At 43.0% G+C, this 19,271-nt stretch overlaps 1 pseudogene; it reads left to right on the top strand.

Moving 5' to 3' along the window:
• The first annotated feature begins 6,768 nt into the window (after positions 1–6,768).
• On the top strand, positions 6,769–15,400 carry LOC142426712 (ubiquitin thioesterase OTUB1-like; annotated as a pseudogene).
• Positions 15,401–19,271: the final 3,871 nt, after the last annotated feature.

Genomic DNA, 19,271 nt, shown 5'->3' on the forward strand with positions numbered 1-19,271 from the left:
GAAGTCTTGCCATCCTTGCCTCTAAGGAGTGTTCTTGTTGTACTACTTCCAGTACAGGTTTGTTAGTTCTTCCGCAGTCCATGGGACTTTCAATATTTCCCCCCAAGACCATAATTTAAATACATCGATTCTTCCTCGGTCTTCCTTATTCAGTGTCTAATTTTCACATGTACATAAGGCAATTGAAAATAACATGGTTTGGATCAGGTAATACCTGAATCCTCAAAGTAACCTCCTTGCTTTTCAGCACCTTTTTTTAATCATTGTATTGGGGGCTCATACAACTCTTATCACAATCCATACATACATCAATTGTATAAACCGCATTTGTGCATTCGTTACCCTCAACATTCTCAAAACATTTGCTCTCCATGTAAGCCCCTGGCATCAGCTCCTCATTTTACCCCCTCCCTCCCTGCTCTCCCTTCTCTCATGAACCCTTGATAATTTATAATTTATGATTATTTCATCATATCTTTCACTGTCCAGCATCTCCCTTCAGACACATTTCCCCCAGGGAGGAGGTTATATGTAGACCCTTATAATCAGTTCCCTCTCTCTACCCCACTCTCCCTTGCCCCTCCTGGTATCACCACTCTCACCACTGGTCCTGAAAGGATCATCTGTCCTGGATTCCCTGTCTTTCCAGTTCCTATATTTACCACTGTACATTCTCTGGTCTAGCCATATTTGTAAGGTAGAATTGGGATCATGATAGTGGGTGGGGAAGAAACATTTAGGAACTAGAGGAAAATTGTATGTTCCATCGTTGCTACACTGTACCCTGACTGGCTCATCTCCTCCCTGCAACTCTTCTAATAAAGGGATGTCCAGTTGCCTACAGATGGGCTTTGGGTCTCCAGTCTGCACTCCCCCTTATTCACAGTGATATGATTTTTTTTTCTTTAGTGCCTGATATATCATCCCTTCGGCAGCTCATGATCACACAGGCTGGAGTGCTTCTTCCATGTGGGTTTTGTTGCTTCTCAGCTAGATGGCTGCTTGTTTACCTTCAAGCCTTTAAGACCCCAGACGCCAAGGGATCCATATTTGTATCCATTCCAAAGTAAAGCTGAGCCAACAAGTATCTAGTCCAGTCAGTAGTTGTCTTCCAAATTTTCTAGCATGGACAAGTCAGTGCTTCCAGTGCTTCGAAATATTTTAATTCACTATTCCATCAATTCCTGGAACCTTGTATTTGGTTGATGCTTTAAGCGCAGCTTGAACTTTTATCTTCAGTACCATTGGTTCCTGCTCATATGCTACCTCTGGAAATGGTGGGATGGCAACGTGTTCCTTTTGGTACAATGACTGTGTATTCTTCCCAACTTCCTTTTGTGCTTCTTCCATCATTCAATATTTTCCCCACAGATTCTTTCCATATTTTATCTCAAGGCTTGAGTTCTTTTTAAGTTCTCTCAGTTTAAAATATACTGTGTGTTCTTTACTTTTGGTTTTCTAAGTGTAGATCTTTGTACATTTCATTATATTTTACTCTGTCTTCTCCAGCTGCCTCTGAAATTTTCTGTTCCACTCATTGACTTTATCATTTCTTCCATGTTCTTTTATCTATTCAACCATTGTGTTAGTCCTGGTAGACTCGAAACAAATGCAGGGAGACCTACATATGCATAGGAAAAAACTTTATATCAAAGAGTAATTATATATTGAGAAAACATCCCAGCCTAGTTCAAATCAAGTCCATAAGTCCGATATTAGCCCTTATGTCCAATACTAGTCCATAAATTCCTCTTTAGACTCACGCAGCACATGCAATGATGACAAATGCAGGAAGATAACAGGCCAGTGGGCAGAAGGTCTTGCAGATCCAGTGGTGTGAGTGTTGGTGTGGGTCTCCAAGTGCCTCCTATAGCTCCAGGGCTCTGGTTCCATCAGTGTAGCTCTATGTGTCTTGTCAGCAGGAAGACGAACCAGAGTGTGGGTCTGGTGAGTTATTTATCTCTATAGTGCCTCCAAATGAGGTCATCAGCCTGCGACCTGATGGACAGGCTAAACTCCACCCCTTCACACTTAGTAGTATCAAGTCGACACCAGATTATGTAACTACCACAAACATTAGATGTAAATTTCAGAGTCTCTTCTGACATCTACTTTAATCTTTCCTTTCTTACTTGTCTTTTTTTTTTCCTTTCAATAATTTTACTGGGGCTCATACAACTTTTATCACAACCCATACATACATCCATTGTCTCAAGCACATTTGTACATTTGTTGCCATCATCATTATAAAAACATTTTCTTTCTACTTGAGCCCTTGGTATCAGCTTCTCATTTCCCTCTCCCTCTCCCTTCCTCATGAAGCCTGATAATTTATCATTTTTTTCATGTCATACACTGTCTGATGTCTCCCTTCACCCACTTTTCTGTTGTCTGTCCCCCAGGGAGGGGGTTATATGTAGATCATTATGATTAGTTCCCCCTTCTTCCCCAAACTTCCCCCTACCCTTCTGGTATCTCTACTCTCATTATTGGTCCTACAGATTATCTGTCCTGGATTCCCTGTGATTCAAGCTTTGATCTCTACCAGTGTACATCCTCTGGTCTAGCCGGATCTGTAAGGTAGAATTGGGGTCATGATAGTTGGGGGGAGGAAGCATTAAAGAATTAGAAGAAAGTTGTATGCTTCATCAGTGCTATCCTGCACTCTGAACTGGCTCCTACTACTGTAAGGGGATGTCCAGTTGCCTACAGATGGGCTTTTGATATCCACTCCTTACTCTCCCTCATTCACAATGATATGATTTTTTTTTGTTCTTTGATGCTTGATACCCCATCCCTTCAACACCTCGTGATCACACAGACTGGTGTTTATCTTCAAGCCTTTAAGACCCCAGATGCTATATCTTTTGATAGCCGGGCACCATTAGCTTTCTTCACCACATTTGCTCATGCACCTGCTTTGTCTTCAGCAATCATGTCGGGAAGGTGAGCATCATGGAATGTTAGTTTAATAGAACAAAATGTTCTTGCATTGATGGAGTACTTGAGTAGAGGCCCAAAGCTACCTAAATACTAAACCTACCCTTTTCTTTCATTATGAATGATGTTCCTTATGTCTTCACACCACCCACCAGACCTTCTGTCATCCGTGTTCAATATGTCAAATCTGTTCTTGAGATGTTTTCAGCATTCAGATGAGAGAGACTCAAGGTTGTATATTGGCTTCTGTGGATGTGTTTTAATTTTCTTCAGCTTCCACCTGAAGCTACATACGAGTAATTAATGGTCTGTGCCACACCCAGCCCCTTGCCTGGTTTTAGCTCCTCTTATTGAGCTTCTCCATCATTTTCCCCCACAGATGTAGTCAGTTTGATTTCTATGTATCCCTTCTGGAGAAGTCATATATATAGTTGCTGTTTATGTTGTAAAAAGGTATGTGCTATGAACAAGTTGTTGGTCTTACAAAATTCTGTCATGTGATCTTCAGCTTCATTTCTTGCACCAAGACCACTTGTATCACCATGATGAACTACTGTTCTTCCCTCTTTGTTTCCAACTTTTGTATTCTAATTGCCAATAATTATCAATGCATCTAGATTGCATGTTTGATCAATTTCAGACAAAAGTCATTGATAGATTCTTCAATTTCTACATCACTAGCACGGGTTGGTGCATAAATGTGAATCATAGTTGTATTGATTGAATTTCCTTGAATGGGGATAGATATAATACTATCACAGCCAGAATTGTACTTCAAGGGAGATCTTGAAATATTATTTTTAAAGATAAATGCAATGCAATTCCTCTTGAGCTGGGTAATTCTCAGCATAGTAAACCATATGGTTTTCTGACTCGAAATGACCAATACCTGTCTATTTTAGTTCTTTCATGCCTAAAATATTGATCTTTATGCATTCATTTTTGAAGACTTGCAATTTTCCTATATTCATACTTTGTACATTCTAGGTTCCCATTGTTAGATCCCCCACCCAGTTCTTTCTTCTCTTTTGAGTCGTGTTCTATCAGCAAATGAAGGCCCCAAAGGCTTCGCTTCCATAGGATTTAGTCCATTCATGTCGTTATGGACAATTCTACTTTGAGAAGGCAGCTTGTCCTCAGTCATATTTTGAGTGCTTTCTGACCTGTGGGGCGTATCTTCTGGCACTGTCTCTGATAATGCTCTCTGTCTGTTAGTCCTGCAGTCTCTGACAATGTTTGGTTTCTAAGCATATGATTTTCAGCTGCTAATTCCTATGAAGTGGACAGCGGATTCCTTCTTCATAGTCTGTTCTTAGCCTGGAAGCTCCACTAAACCCTGTTCACATTAGGTACCCCAGCGGGCATTTGTAATACCAGTGACATCGCTTCCAGCACCAGAGCAACACACATGACACCAAGTGCTAGGCAAATTACAGCTATGTCTCAATATTTCATGTAACACAAAACCCAATACCAACCGTGCTGCTGTTGTAACACTTCCAACTCAAAGTTGACTCTGTGAATTACGGAGTAGGGCTGCTCCATCAGGAAGCCATTCCCCAGGTCTTGGTTCCATGAGAATGGTGGGTGGGTTAGGCTAGCAGGTCACTGCAGTTTGTGCCACCCATGAACCTAGGCAGACACAAAACCAGTTGCCCTTAAGTAAAATCGTACTCCTATTTTCCAAAGAATGTGGCCAATTGAGCTATTTTATGTGGCCGTTTGTCTTGCTTCTTTGGAGAAACAGCTTGACACATTTTGACCCTAAAGCCCCAGAGGAGCTTCTCTGCACACATTTTTCTACCCCAAAGTGTTTGTTACTTTTGTTCAAGTTGATTGACCTTTTCAAGGTGAACTGTAAACAATTTGAGGTTTAATGGTTTTTGTCCCTGGTCAGCAGACTGCCCTGTGATTGGTCTATTTATTTATGCTAATGATAAAACTGTAACCTACTATGTAAATGAAATATCTGTGACCTCTAGAGAGGTGATTGGTCAATTTATGCCCCTGGTGGAAGGGCCCTGCCTTGAAACGACCAGGGATTTTCTTATATCATGTACCACATACTTCCTGTTCAGGTAATATTCATATACACACGTCAGTAGCCTCATGAGGTTATAGCAGAGTTTAGAAATACTGGTCTGAGATAGTATTTCTACCTCTTTAAAGAGGTGGAAAATCTAATTATGAGCTTTATATAGCAAGGAAAGGAACTCTGGGTAATCCAATCATTGTTAGGAAAGACAAAGTAGGATGCCTTGCAATCCTGATCTCAAGATGTTGGGACACAGCGTGGTGTCAGTGCAGTGACAGACACATAGACCTAGGGAACAAGACTGAGACCCCAGAGGGGAATTCATCCATCTATCCAAAGCTCACCTTTGACAAAGGGCTGAAAAGCACTAAATGGGGAGAGAGTCTCTTTAACAAATGGTGCTGGAAACGCTAGATATTCATCTGCAGGAAAATTAAGTAGGACTCATATCTCACACACCATGTACAAAAACAAACAAACAAAGAATCTGAAGACCTAAATGTGAAAGCTTAAACAATAAAGATCATCAGTGCAAATCAGGGACACATTTAGGGGCTGGACACATTAGGCTACTAACCACAAGGTCAGCAGTTCAAACTCACTAGCACTTCTGAGGGAGAAGGATGAAGCTTCATACTCCCATAAATAAGATTCACAGCCTCTAAACCCAAAGGGGCAGGCACACTCTGTCCTATAAGGTTTCTCTGAGTTGGAATTGATACTCAGTGACAATGAGTTATTATTTTTTTTTCTTCTTTTACATTTTATTAGGGACTCCAACAACTCTTACCACAATCCATACATATACATACATCAATTGTACAAAGCACACCCATACACTCCCTGTCCCAATCACTCTCAAGGCATTTGCTCTTCACCCAAGCCCCTTGCATCAGGTCCTCTTTTTTTTCCCCCCTCCCTCCCTTTTCCCCCCTCCCTCATATGCCCTTGGTAATCCATACCTCGTTATTTTGTCATATCTTGCCCTATTCGGGGTCTCCCTTCCCCCCTTCTCTGCTGTCCCTCTCCCAGGGAAGAGGTCACATGTGGCTCCTTGATGAGTTATTAATATATTGCATAAATACACTATCAAGCATCCCTGAAAATACACAAGCAATAGAAAACAGACTAGATGACTGGGACCTCCTAAAATTCCACGTATTTCACCAAGAAGTGAAAAGAGAACCCACAGACTAAGAAAGACATTTTAGCAGTAACTTATCAGACAAAAGACATCTCTAAAATGTATCAAAAGCTATAATGCCTCAACCAGACAAAGGCAAATAACCTAAGAATAAGTGAGAGAGAACATGAGCAGGTAGTTCACCAAAGAAGACATTCAGGCATCCAATAATAAACCTGTGAAGAAATGCTCCCCATCATTAGCCAGTAGCGAGATGCCAATCAAAACAACAATGATCATCCCCTCATACCAGCATTAATAATAAAGCTCAGAAAGGCAGAAAAGAACAAGTGGTGGCAGGTGTATGGAGAGACGGGAGCCCCCAGACACTGCTGGTGGGACTGCAGAATGGAGCAACCACTCAGGAAAACATCTGGCTTCCCTAACAAGGGGGAAACAGAAACACCTGGTGGCCCATCAACTCTAATAGTTGCTATGCATCCTGGAGGAACAAGAGTTGTGACAGGAATAGATACAGGAGGGGGTTCAAAACGTTTGTGAAAAAAAAAGGAAGGTAAAGGCAATGGAGATGTTCAACGTTGGGAAGCCCCCCTTTGTATGTGCACATCACTGCACTCTTCACCACAGCAAACAGACAGAAGCCGCCTAGATGCCCATCGAAGGGAGAGTGCGTAAACAAACTGGTACACACACACACACACAGATACTACACAGCATTAAAGAATAATGACTGATGTCCGAAATACCTCTTAACCCAAATGAACCGAGAGAACATTCTGCCGAGTGAAATCAATCAACCCCAATGGGAAGCTACTGTATGGGTTGGTCATTATAGAAAGACAGGAAAAGGATGTCACACTACACCGAAATGTTCTTTGATGGCCAGAACGAGTGGGGAGGGAAGGACAATCACTAGTTAAGTGTCAACCCTCAAGTCCACTGCCATCAAGTTGATTCTGACTCATTGTGACCACATATTAATTTGGGTGAAGAGGAGTAAAAATACACACATACACACACACACACACACACACACACAAGGCCATGCAGAGGAGACAGCAAATATAGATCAGTATTTCAAAAGAGAAAGCCATTCAAAGATACCATTAGAAAGCAAATGCATATGATATAGGGATTCTACAATCTGGTTGCCTCAGCTCTGGTTCCCTCAGCGGGGCGGAGGGTTATGGCATGCCAGGGTGGTGGTTCAAACCCACCAGAAGTCCAGCCCCATGGGAGAAGCACAGGTGTTCTGCTTCCTAGAGACTTGCCGTCTGGGAAACCCACATTTCTGCTCTGTCCTACAGGTTTCAATTGACTTGATGGTAGTGTATTTGCTTTCAGTTTAGGGAGAATGTATTTCCCCCTCCAGACTGAGAAAGGCTGGCTTTCAAAAACAAGAATTCCGTGTGATTAAAATAATCATAGTTCACAAAAACATGCCAGGTGCTTTTTGCTTTTTTTATAGACAGTGTTTCAGAAGAAAATCTGCAAGATACCCAAGTCCTCTCTGTTAAGGAAATTATTTTATATCCCCAGACAATTACACACACACACACACACACACACACACACACACACACACACACACACCTACACATATTCAAATGAAAGATCAATATTAAGAAAACAAAAACAAAAGGCTCAAAGCCTTTTCAAGGATTTAAAATTTGTACCTGCAGCAAGTGAGGGGACTGTAGTTCTGAATTTGTTGAGAGTAGAGGTTAAGACTTGATGTCACTTGATGTAACAGCATTTGGGCTGTTAACTGTAAGGTTGGCAGTTCAAATCCCTACAGCCCATCTATAGGAGAACTTGGGTCACTATGAATTGATGGCCGTGGGCTTGGTTACTTAGAGGCAGTGCTCACTGTAAAGCAAGAGAGCAAATTGACATAACCTTACAGGGTAAGTAGGAGTTGTTCTTGGTGCTTAATCTGAGACTGCCTGTCATAACTTTCCTTACAGCACCAGGCTTTTTCTGGTGTGCCCCTTACCGAAGGTAAGAAACCCAGTCACCCCATATGTGAACTCAGGTAGCTGTCTAAACGCAGGGGGTTTTACCTCCGCCATGGCTAGCACTTGTACGTGGGGCTGATGGTGGAACAGTTCCCTGAAGAGTCAGTTTTCCCTTGTTTCTTTTCTTGACTACTGCCTTTAAGACAGCACGCGTGGAGACGCTCTGAAGAGTTCACAGGAGCTTCCGAGCTTCCCCTATTCTGCTTTCCTCTAAAAGCCTCTTACAGCACTTGCACCAACAACCTTAATTCTTCCCAAGTAGTTTTCCACAGCCATGTGGAACGGTTTGTTGCAAACATTTCTGAAGGGCTAACACAAACACAGAGGTCATTTCTCCTTTCAGCTATTACCTTGTCAAATGATTTACAAATGTGAATAATATACCGCCTTGCCAACTCTTGTCAAGCGTTCAGCTACACCGTGCATCCAGGGAGACACACTGGTGCCTTTGAGGCCATGTGCATTCCTGATTCTCGATCCTGGAAACCTTTCAGTAATTGTTATTCTTCACAGCCTGACTGCCATTCCTCTAGCATTTAAGCAGATGTCAAACCCTTCTTGTTGCATCCCCTAAAACAATGTCTTTGTTTCTGGTGGAATGCAGCACTCACCTAATTGTTATTGTTAGTTACCGTCCAGTTGTGCGGATCCTGAACCAAGCACCGCCTCATCTGTCCTTCGCCATCTTCCTGGCCATTGTTTGCTTGAGTTCATTCCTGTGGCTGTCACCACCCTCTCGCATCGAGGGTTCTTGTCATTTTAGCTCGCCCTCTACTTTCCCAAATATGAGGTCCTTTTGAGGGGATTGATCGTTCCTGGTGACAGGTCCTAATTTGGCATCAACTCCCTGAGGGATCTTATCTAAATAGAAGTAAGCATGACAGAGGTTGGTAATCAATCCAGATATTTTTATTTATCTTTAAACCAATATCGATTAAGACTATCATGTTTCATGTAGGGAAACATGTCAGGCAAAATCAATTTCTGCTCTACTGGAACCGCATTCTGATAGCAGTCCTGGTGGGAGCGATAGAAAATAAGCCAGATGTAAACAATATGATATGTGAGAGAATACAGTGTTGGCCCCTTTAGGATCTGTAGCCTTGGAAGAAGGATGCCAAGACATCCTTGAACTGAGACCTGAATGAAAAGAAGCTACTCGTTACCTTTTCAGCAACTACACATAGAATGTCGAATTTAGCGTCTTCACCCTCCCCTAGAGAAGCTGATCCCATCTGGAGATTTGAAGGTCTGTGGGCACATTGTTTCTGGTGGATGGACCAGCGAGTGAAAGGCGCTCAGGTTGAAATGCCCTGTGTGTGAGAACCAGGTGGAACGGCCGTGGCTCAGGAGTGGTACCCAAGAGGTAAGTGGTGCAACAGGCGATGAGCATAGAGTGGGTCATAGTGGCCGGATCCTGTGCAGCTTTGGAAACCACAGCGCCAGGTTGAGATTTCGTTCGAGATGCAAGGGGATGCACGTGGGAGGCCTTCAGAGGGACTGTTGCTGCTGCCATGTTGGGTGGAGAGAATGGTAGGAAAGTGGAGGTTCGTCCAGTGCCAAGTTAACTAAGCCAGAATTCTTTTTCCTAGGATGCACTTCCCTGCTGTGCTCAGGGTTTGTGAACATCGCTAGAGGCATTGAAAAAACAACGGTGGTGCTAATTGTCCATCAGGTGGGGTTTTCATTTCAGATCATCATTTTTGTGTGTTTAACACATTGACCAATTTATCTAACTTCCTTATGCTTGCCCTGCTCCCTCTGTCGCCACCCCCTTCTCCTTCTTGTAGGATATTGTCTTCCCCTTACTCAGGTTAACACCTGTCTACCCTTCCAGACATGTTATTGCAGGCTATTTGGGAGGCATAAATGAAGCAGTAGCTGATTGTTTTTATACTTGGAAGGGTGGAGCTTGGAGACAAACCATTGCGGTAAGCTGCTGCCCAAGCTTGCTGAGCTGGGGTGACATCCTGTCCTAGCTCCTTCAGTCCAGCCAAAGTTTTTGCTTCAGTTGCTCAGATTCCTGAACCAGGAGCATATTTAGTTCCATGACTAAGAACTACACAAAGTGTGTAAAGTCAAAGCCCTATAATGAATTCATCCATACATTTGAGAATACACACACACACACACACACACACACACACACAATCCCAATGTGCTGTAGCCCTTTAGGACCCAGTATAACAGCCTTACAAGATTTCCTAGACTGTCAATGTCACAGATGCACTTGACCTAGTCTTTTCTCTTGCAGGACCACTGGTAGGTTCAAAGCGCTGACTTTCGGTTAGTGGTCAAACATTTAACTATTGTACTATTAGAGTCTGAAGCTGAACAAATAAACGTGAACATATACTTGTATACATACACACATACATGTCACAACCCCCTACAGATGCATCTATTTATATGATTATCTATAAGAATCTAGTGATCTAAGAATGTATTATGTACCTGTGTCTAGGTAACATGTTCTTGTAACTAAATGAATTTACTACAGGGCTTTGAGCTTACACATCTGCAGAAATCACAGGACATGTATATTTGTGGAAGAAACAACTATCGTTGCTCAGTTGCTCTCCTTGCCATCGTCCTGTGTAAGAGACCTTCCACGTTCCAGATAAGCACTTGGTCTCCTGAGATAAAAGACTACACTCCACAGCCTTCCATGTGACTGAGAACAGTCCTGCAGTTCCATTCTGTTCAATGGGTTCTAAGGAGAAATGTTGGCCATCATTTCCCGGACAGGTCCTTAAAGGAAGGAGGCATGCCCTGGGTGTTGCCTTCCTTCTGATTGAGAGTAGCATGTTGTACAAAATGATCCTGGTCTTCTGGTATTACTGGGTCATGTCAGTTCAGGATCACCTCCCTCTGGATTTTACAAGGACGATTAAAAGCTACTTTATTTAGAGTGATAGAATTATTTTATTTGAAGCAATAGCTATTTTACTTAATCCACCACTCTTTGCAATTTCTATGACATGCAGCCAACTTTAATCCTAAACGAGATAATATCCATATAGTTAACTCTTTTTTTTCCTTTAAAGAACATCAAATGAAAAACTGTTGGCCAAATACAAGAGTCTAAAGAGAATGCTTTTTCTCCTTTACTCAGGCCATGTGCCGTTTGACACACTTTCTCTCACACACACAGACACACAGACATGCAACTTAACTCATAATTTCCTTGAGTTTTAAAGTCCTGAAAGAAATATAGACATGACGAGACTCTATTATGAAAATTACCACAACCTCCTCTAGGGAACCAATCGTTGATCCACATGTTTCTGGCACCAGCTCACATATCATAAATCCTGGTTAAAATTAACCAGGATCATTAAATAACAGAAAAAATTCTTTTTAAAATTACACAATAAATCTACCTTCTGAGAAACTGGAAGTGAGTTTACATGTAATCTCAAATAAGGTGACCAAATACCCCAAATTGGCTAAGACAGTCTCAATTCCCCAATTGCAACTGCTCTGGCTTCTGTCTCAACGCACGTCCTTTGGCTCCAACCAGATGTCATCCGTCTTAAGGATGGGAATTCCCGCCCCTTTGCAGGAGAACAAGTCACTGAAAGTGGGAAGAAGCAACATGAAAAGTGTGATTGGCAAAAATCAAAACTCCAGTTCCATTTTGATTTAATGTCTTTGTAGCTTTGCGTGTCTAATTTCAGAGCCTCGATGAGCAGGTATTTTCTGGCTTGGCACCTTTCACATTTTCTGTGGTCTGACTATTCCTGGGGTGTGAGATCTATTATTGGGTTATGATCAACATTTAAAAAACGTGATGTCGACTAGAATAGAAAGGACAGTTCCAGAGTGCATCACACGTTTTGTTTGGTAAGTGCTGGCCAGGTGGTTCTTATTCACGGCGACCTTCTGGACAACAGAACAGAGCACTATTTGGACTTGGGCTATTCTCAATAGTTTGAGCCCATTATTGTAGCCACTTGGGCACTCTGTCTCACTGAGGGGCATTTTAAGCCGCCTTCTATTTCCCTGAGCTTGACGTCCTTCTTCTCCCGAGGGCATGTCCAAAGCCCGTGAAAGGGCGTTTCCTCTTCCTTGCTGATATACAGCATCCTGAATTTATTTTGCTCATAGACAGATTTTGATGGTTGCACCTATAAGGGGGAGAATACAACTGGGCAGCAAGAGGAGCACAGTAACCAAGTCCCCAAGGAATCCTGAAAATACACTTCTGACTTGGGGGACAGGGCGTGGCACCTCATCAGACTTGGTCCAAAAACATACATAAGGATCAGCAGAGAGACCTGGAACTATTTTTTTTCCTTGTTCTGTTTTGTTTGTTTTATTATGTTTTGTTTGTTTATCCTTTTCTTTCGCCCTATGTCTACCTAGTTTCTGAATACTTCCTCCCGCCACTCCCATGACCCAGCTCTACCTTACAAATCTGGCTAGACCAGAGAACACATATTGGTACAGATAAGAGCTCTGGACACATGGAATTCAGGACAGATAAAGCCCTCAGGAACAGTAGGGGAGTCGTGAGAGCCTGAGGGTAGGGGTATGGTCAGGGAGGGGGAAGGGGGAGGAAGAGGGAACCCATCACAAGACTGCATATATAGCTTCCCCCTCCCAAAGGGGATGAATAACAGAAATGTGGGTGAAGGGAAACAATGGACAGTGTAAGGTATGAAATAATAATAACAATATATAATTGATCAAGGATTTACGAGGGTGGGTGGAGGGGAAAAGAGAGGAGCTTATACCAGGGCTCAAGTAGAAAATGTTTTGGAAACGATGATTGCAACATCTTTGACAATATGCTTGATCCAATGGATGTATGGAATGTTGTAAGAGCCCCCAATAAAATGACTTTAAAACAGAAAAGTCGAGCAGCAGCAGGAGGCGCCGGCCAGCGACTCCGAAGGTGTTAACTGCCCAGTTACAATGAAACCATTATGGCCCAGCAGGACCGAATCCATCAAGAGATGGCTGTGCAAAACCCACTGGTCTCTGAGCGTCTGGAGCTCTCCGTCCTCCACAAGGAGCAGGCTGAGGATGACAACATCTACCAGCAGAAGATCCAGGTGGGGGCCTGGCCCACAGGACCTCCCCAAAAAGTACTCGTACATGCGGAAGACCCGGCCCGACTGGAACTGCTTCTACCCGGCCTTTGGGGCCTCCCACCTGGAGGCGCTGCTGGATGACAGTAAGGCGTTGCAGCGGTTCAAGGCCATGTCGGCCAAGAGCAAAGAGCAGCTGGTGCCCCAGGGCTTCACCAAGTTCACAATTGAGGATTTCCACAACACGTGCATGGACCTGATCGAGCAGGTGGAGAAGCAGACCTCTGTGGCCGACCTGCTGGTGTCCTTCAGCGCCCACAGCACCTCGGACCACCTGGTGGTCTACCTGCGGTTGCTTACCTGCGGCTGCTCACCTCCGGCTTCCTGCAGCGCCAGAGCAAGCTCTAGGAGCACTTCATCGAGGGGGGCGACTGTCGAGGAGTTCCGCCAGCAGGAGGGGGAGCCCATGTGTAAAGAGAGCTGACCACCTTCCCATCATCGCAGGCCCTGCGCTCAGTGTCTCCATCCAGGTGGAGTCCGTGGACCTTGGCGAGGGCGGCACCACCAACCCCCACGTTTTCCCCGAGGGCTCCGAGCCCACAGGTCCCTTCTCTACAGTGCGGGCCGCTACGTCGTCCTCTACAAGCAGGGCTGCCGGGCCACCATGTACAGAGGGTTTTCGTGCTTGTAAATGGTTATATCTCATCCCCATGCCCCTGTTTGTCCCACCACCTCCCGTGTTTTATTAAAGAGTATGTTGGTAATGAAAAATAAAATAAAATTTTAAAAAACGTTATTTAAATTGTTTCTGTGAATCTGGGGGTGTGGGGTGGCGGGGAGGAACAATCAAAAGGAGTTTTAAAGTGACTGATTTTAGTCATGTATTGTTCAGAAAAACCCATTGTTTTTCTGAACAATGCCCAAGAAAGGTTAAGTCTTCCATTCAACATATCCTTAATATATGCATAGTAATAGTACTATGAGTCCCTTTTGTGGGTGGAATTTCTTCTTCCAGACCCTTTCTCGGGAGTTTTCCAGGTCTTGTAGAAGGATCTAGGACTGTTGAGTGGTAGGCAGTCCACAGGGGTTTTGTCAGTGAGCGAATGCTGCATTCACCCTTGAAGGTAGCTGAACAGATGTTTTAAATGGCTAAATGGGAGTTAGTCTAGTCGGTGAGGAAAGGGAGGGCAATTTAGGGTTAGGGTGCTACCTGCATTAACTTATTGGCCATCTAGTTGAGAAGCAGCAAAGTCCCCATGGAAGAAGCTCACCAGCCTGTGTGATCACGAGGGGTCCATGGGATCAGGTATCAGGCATCAAAGACCTAGAACAAAAAAATCATATCGATGTGAATGGGGGCAGTGCAGAGTGGAGACCCAAAGCCCATCTGTAGGCAACTGGACATCCCCTTAGAGAAGGGTCACAAGGAAGAGATGAGCCAGGCAGGGTACAGTGTAGCACCAATGAAACATACAGCTAGTTTCCTTTAATGCTTCCTCCCCCATCCCCCATCCACTATCATGTCCCCAATTCTACCTTACCAATCATGCTAGGCCAGGACATGTACACTGGTACAGATAAGAGCTGGAAATATGGAGAACCCAGGGCAGGTAAACCACTCAGGACCAATAATGAGAGTAGATGTTATATTATCATATGTTATCACCGTACATATGTCACCACCTAACACGGTGAGAAGGAGTCCTGGTGGTGCTGCTGAGTATGTGCTGGACTGCTAACCACAAAGTCGGTAGGTTCAAACCCACCAGCCTCCCGGAAGGAGAAAGATAGGGTTGTCTACTTAGCCTCAGAAGCCCTATAGAGGGGTGTTATGAGTCAGAATCAACTCAATGATCATGGGTTTGGGTTTGATTTTGGAATATGATTAGATTTCCAATGCAAGCCAAATATCTCACTTCTTTACCTGGAAGAATCAGGGATAAAGGAGCCACTCTTGCAAGGGGACACCTATATTCTCTAAGCCAATTTAACTAGATCATGTGATTGAATACATGCTCTTTTCTGCTGTCTCGTGATTTAGTTTCACAATGAAATTGTGTTGCGCATCATACTTTCTCCTATTGTCACTCACAGGATTTGGAAGCTGGACACCAACTATCAAACACAGTTTCCCACAAGGCTCAAACTTGGCGGACTTTGTGGGAGATTCCTGATGCTGAACGAGGGGATAAAAATTCGCAACGTTGTAGGGATTATCACCAAATAGCCCTTGGACAGTTGGCACTCCAACTTCCAGGCTTTGATGAAAACATGAGGAAAGGGCCCGTGACAGATTTATAATTGTGTACTTCATATGTTGGCTTATTTGATGTCTGACTTTGTTCCAGATAGTCAGGAAAAGCTCTCAAATGATTCTTCTTCTTGGGCAGCGACAGAAAAAGATGGAGCCTCATTTCTGGTCCCTCACTCTGATCTGAAAAAGCCTGCATTTATTCTATAATAATTCCTTTTCAAAGTCGAGTTGCTCAGGCAGCTACCCTCTTTGCTCTGTAGCTTGACCCCATTTGCTGATGAATGGTCTTTTCGTTTCTTCACTAAGTCCTAAAGGTTTTCACATTCTGCAATTTTCTCAGCTAAATAGCTCTAGGCATAACTGCTTATAAAGCCATAGACGATCATATAACTTTAGATTTGGAAAGAACCTGAGAGACCACCTAATCCAACCCCTTCATTTTACTGCTAGAGAAATTGAGTCCTCCAGAGGGCATGTAACTTGTTCAATGTCATCCAGTTAATTTGTAGACTGGGCAGAATTTTCCCAAGCTAATTTTTTGACCTGGGTAGAACCACGATGAAAACCATTTTAAAAATGCACTTATTTCCCAATCTGAATCTTTTTGAAATGCCACGTGAATATGCAACATAACACCAAATTTATAACTCCCAATCCTAAGGGGAGAAAAAAAATTATAACTGAAAAAAAATCTGTAATGTGAGAAATAGTTAAGTTAGGTTTGGGATCAGCATGCTTTTTAATCTGGGGTTTGAGCTAGTTTACTCCAATACTTGCTTATTACTTCCATTTACTTGCTTATAATTTGCATTTTCTGGCCAGATATACTGAATCAGAATGTACATTCTAATAAGATCCCTATTTACATTTAACAAGATCTTATGTATACATAAGAATCGCCTTGGGAATAAACTGAATTGAAACCTTGTTGTTAATTGACCATTTATTACAACCCAGGCTTGTTAATTGAAGGTTGGCAAGGTTAATCCTAAGAGATGGCTTTGTTTTAACTAACGACTTTTGTTTTTTAACTGATCTTTAGGGAAAATGGACCAACCTAAACATCCTCAATTCACTCACTTCCACTGAGTCCTGTCCAACATATAGGGTGACTGTGGGTCAGAATTGACTCAATGCCTGGGAGTCCAACACAAATTGGGTGGGGGGGAGTCAGCACGGGAATCAGGGGAGGCTCAATACGATGTTGTTATTTTTGTTATTATTGCTCACACCATACTTTGTGCCTGCCAGGTCAGAACAGGACTCAGGATGGAAGCTCTGATTGACTGGGTCCAGAGAAGTACTGCCTGCAAGGAAACCAAGGAATGGGACCTTCCAATAGGTTGGGTTTATACCAGGAATGCAGACCAAAATAGTTGGTGCTTAGAAAGAGACAAATTTAAAAGAAGTTATTTTTTAAAATAGGATACCTTCAAGAGATGTTCCAGAAGTAAACGAGCTGGTCTGTTTTAAAAGTATGTCATGTTGAAACTGGAAGGGACTGTCAAGAGTTTCTAATAAAGAAGGGAAGAGGCCATAGAAATAAGCAACTTGCTAACGTTTTCACTGAAAGTTAGGACTAGCACTTAGCCCAAACTCTGGACTTCCAGACTCTCAGGACTAGGCTTTTTGCATGGTCTGGTGTTGGATCCCTTTGAAATACAACTTCAAGGCCCTAAGAAAAAGGATAGCCAAGCTGTGGTACTTATATTGTGTTTCTATTCTTTCTTTTTTGTTATCTCTCTTTAAAAAAATCATTTTATTGGGGGCACATACAACTCATCACAATCCACACATTCATCCATTGTGTCAAGCACATTTGTACATTTGTTGCCATCATCATTCTCAAAATGTTTTCTTTCTACTTAAGCCCTTTATGTCAGCTCCTCATTTCCCCCCTCCCTCACTGCTCCCCCTCCCTCATAAACCCTTGATAATTTGTAAATTATTATTTTATCATATCTTACACTTTACCCACTTTTCTGTTGTCCGTCCCCCAGGGAGGAGGTTATATGTAGACCCTTGTAATCGGTTGCCCCTTTCTACCCCACCTTTCCTCCACCCCCCTCCAGGTATTGCCACTCTCACCACAGGTCCTGAAGGGATCATCTGTCATAGATTCCCTATGTTTCCAGTTCCTATCTGTACTAATGTACAACCTCTGGTCTAGCCAGATTTGTAAGGTAGAATTGGGATCATGATAGTGGGGGTAGGAAGCATTTAAAAACTAGAGGAAAGTTGTATGTTTCATCATTGATACCCTGCACCCTGACTGGCTTGTCTCCTCCCCATGACACTTCTGTAAGTGGGTGTCCAGATGGGTTACAGATGGGCTACAGATTGACCTACAGATGGGCTTTGGGTCTCCACTCTGCACTCACCCTCATTTACAATTATATGATTTTTTGTTCTTTGCTGCCTGATACCTGATCCCTTCGACATCTCATGGTCACACAGGCTGGTGTGCTTCTTCCACGCGGGCTTTGTTGCTTCTGATCTAGATGGCTGCTTGTTTACCTGCAAGCCCCCAGATGCTGTATCTTTTGATAGCTGGGCACCATCAGCTTTCTTCACCACATTTGCTTATGCACACATTTGTCTTCAGCGAGCATGTCAGGAATGTGTGCATCATGGAATGCCAATTGAATAGAACAAAGTGTTCTTGCATTGAGTAAATACTTGATTGGAGGTCCATTGTCCATCTGCTGCCTTAATTCTAAACCTATAAATATATGCACGTAGATCTACTTCTCCCCATCCTATATAACTATATTTACATATGTACATGCCTGTATTTAGACCCATATAAATACCCTTTGCCTCCTAGTTCTTTCATCTATTTCCTTTTACTTTCCTTTTGTCCCACTATCAGCCATCATTTTCAAAGTACTTTCTTTCTACTTGAGCCCTTGATATCAGCTCCTCATTGTTTTTCCTCCCTCCCAGCACCACCCTCCTTCCCTCCCACACAAACCCTCGATAATTTGTAAATTATTATTTTGTCATGTCTTACACTGACCCATGTCTCCCGTCATCCACTTTCATGCTGTCCATTCCCCTGGGAGGGGTTTATATAGAGATCATTGTGATCGGTTCCTCCCTTTTCCCCCTCACTTTCCCCTTACCTCCTGGTATCGATACTCTGAGTATTGGTCCTGAGGGGCTTATCTGTCCTGGATTCCCTGCATTTCCAGCTCTTAGCTGTACCCATGTACATGGTCTGGTCTAGCCAGATTTGTAAGGTAGAATTGGGATCATGATAGTCGGGGGGATGGGGTGGACATTAAAGAACTAGAGGAAAGTTCTATGTTTCCTTGGTGCTATACTGAACCCTGACTGGCTCATCTCTTCCATGTGACCCTTCCTTGTGACCCTTCTATAAGGGGATGTCCAATTGTATACACATGGGTTTTGGGTCTCCACTCTGCAGTCCCCTCATTCACATCAATATGATTTTTTGTTGTAGATCTTTGATGCCTGATACATGATCCCATTGACACCTAATGATCACAAAGTCTTCCATATGGACTTTGTTGTTTCTCAGCTAGATGGCCAATGTTTATATTCAAGTCTTTAAGACCCCAGATGCTATATCTTTTGGTAGTTGGGCACCATTCGCTTTATTCAACACATTAGGTATGCACCAATTTTGTTTTCAGTGATCTTGCCCAGAAAGTGGGCATCACAAAATGTCAGGTTATTAGAACAAAGTATTCTTGGATTGAGGGAGTACTTGAGTAGAGACCCAATGTTTGTCTGCTACATTGATACTTAACATATAAATATGTGTACATAAATCTATTTCCCTATCATTATATGTAAATATATTTACATATGTACATGC

The sequence above is a fragment of the Tenrec ecaudatus genome, chromosome 14 (assembly GCF_050624435.1).
Source record: "Tenrec ecaudatus isolate mTenEca1 chromosome 14, mTenEca1.hap1, whole genome shotgun sequence".
Classification (NCBI taxonomy): Eukaryota; Metazoa; Chordata; class Mammalia; order Afrosoricida; family Tenrecidae; genus Tenrec; species Tenrec ecaudatus.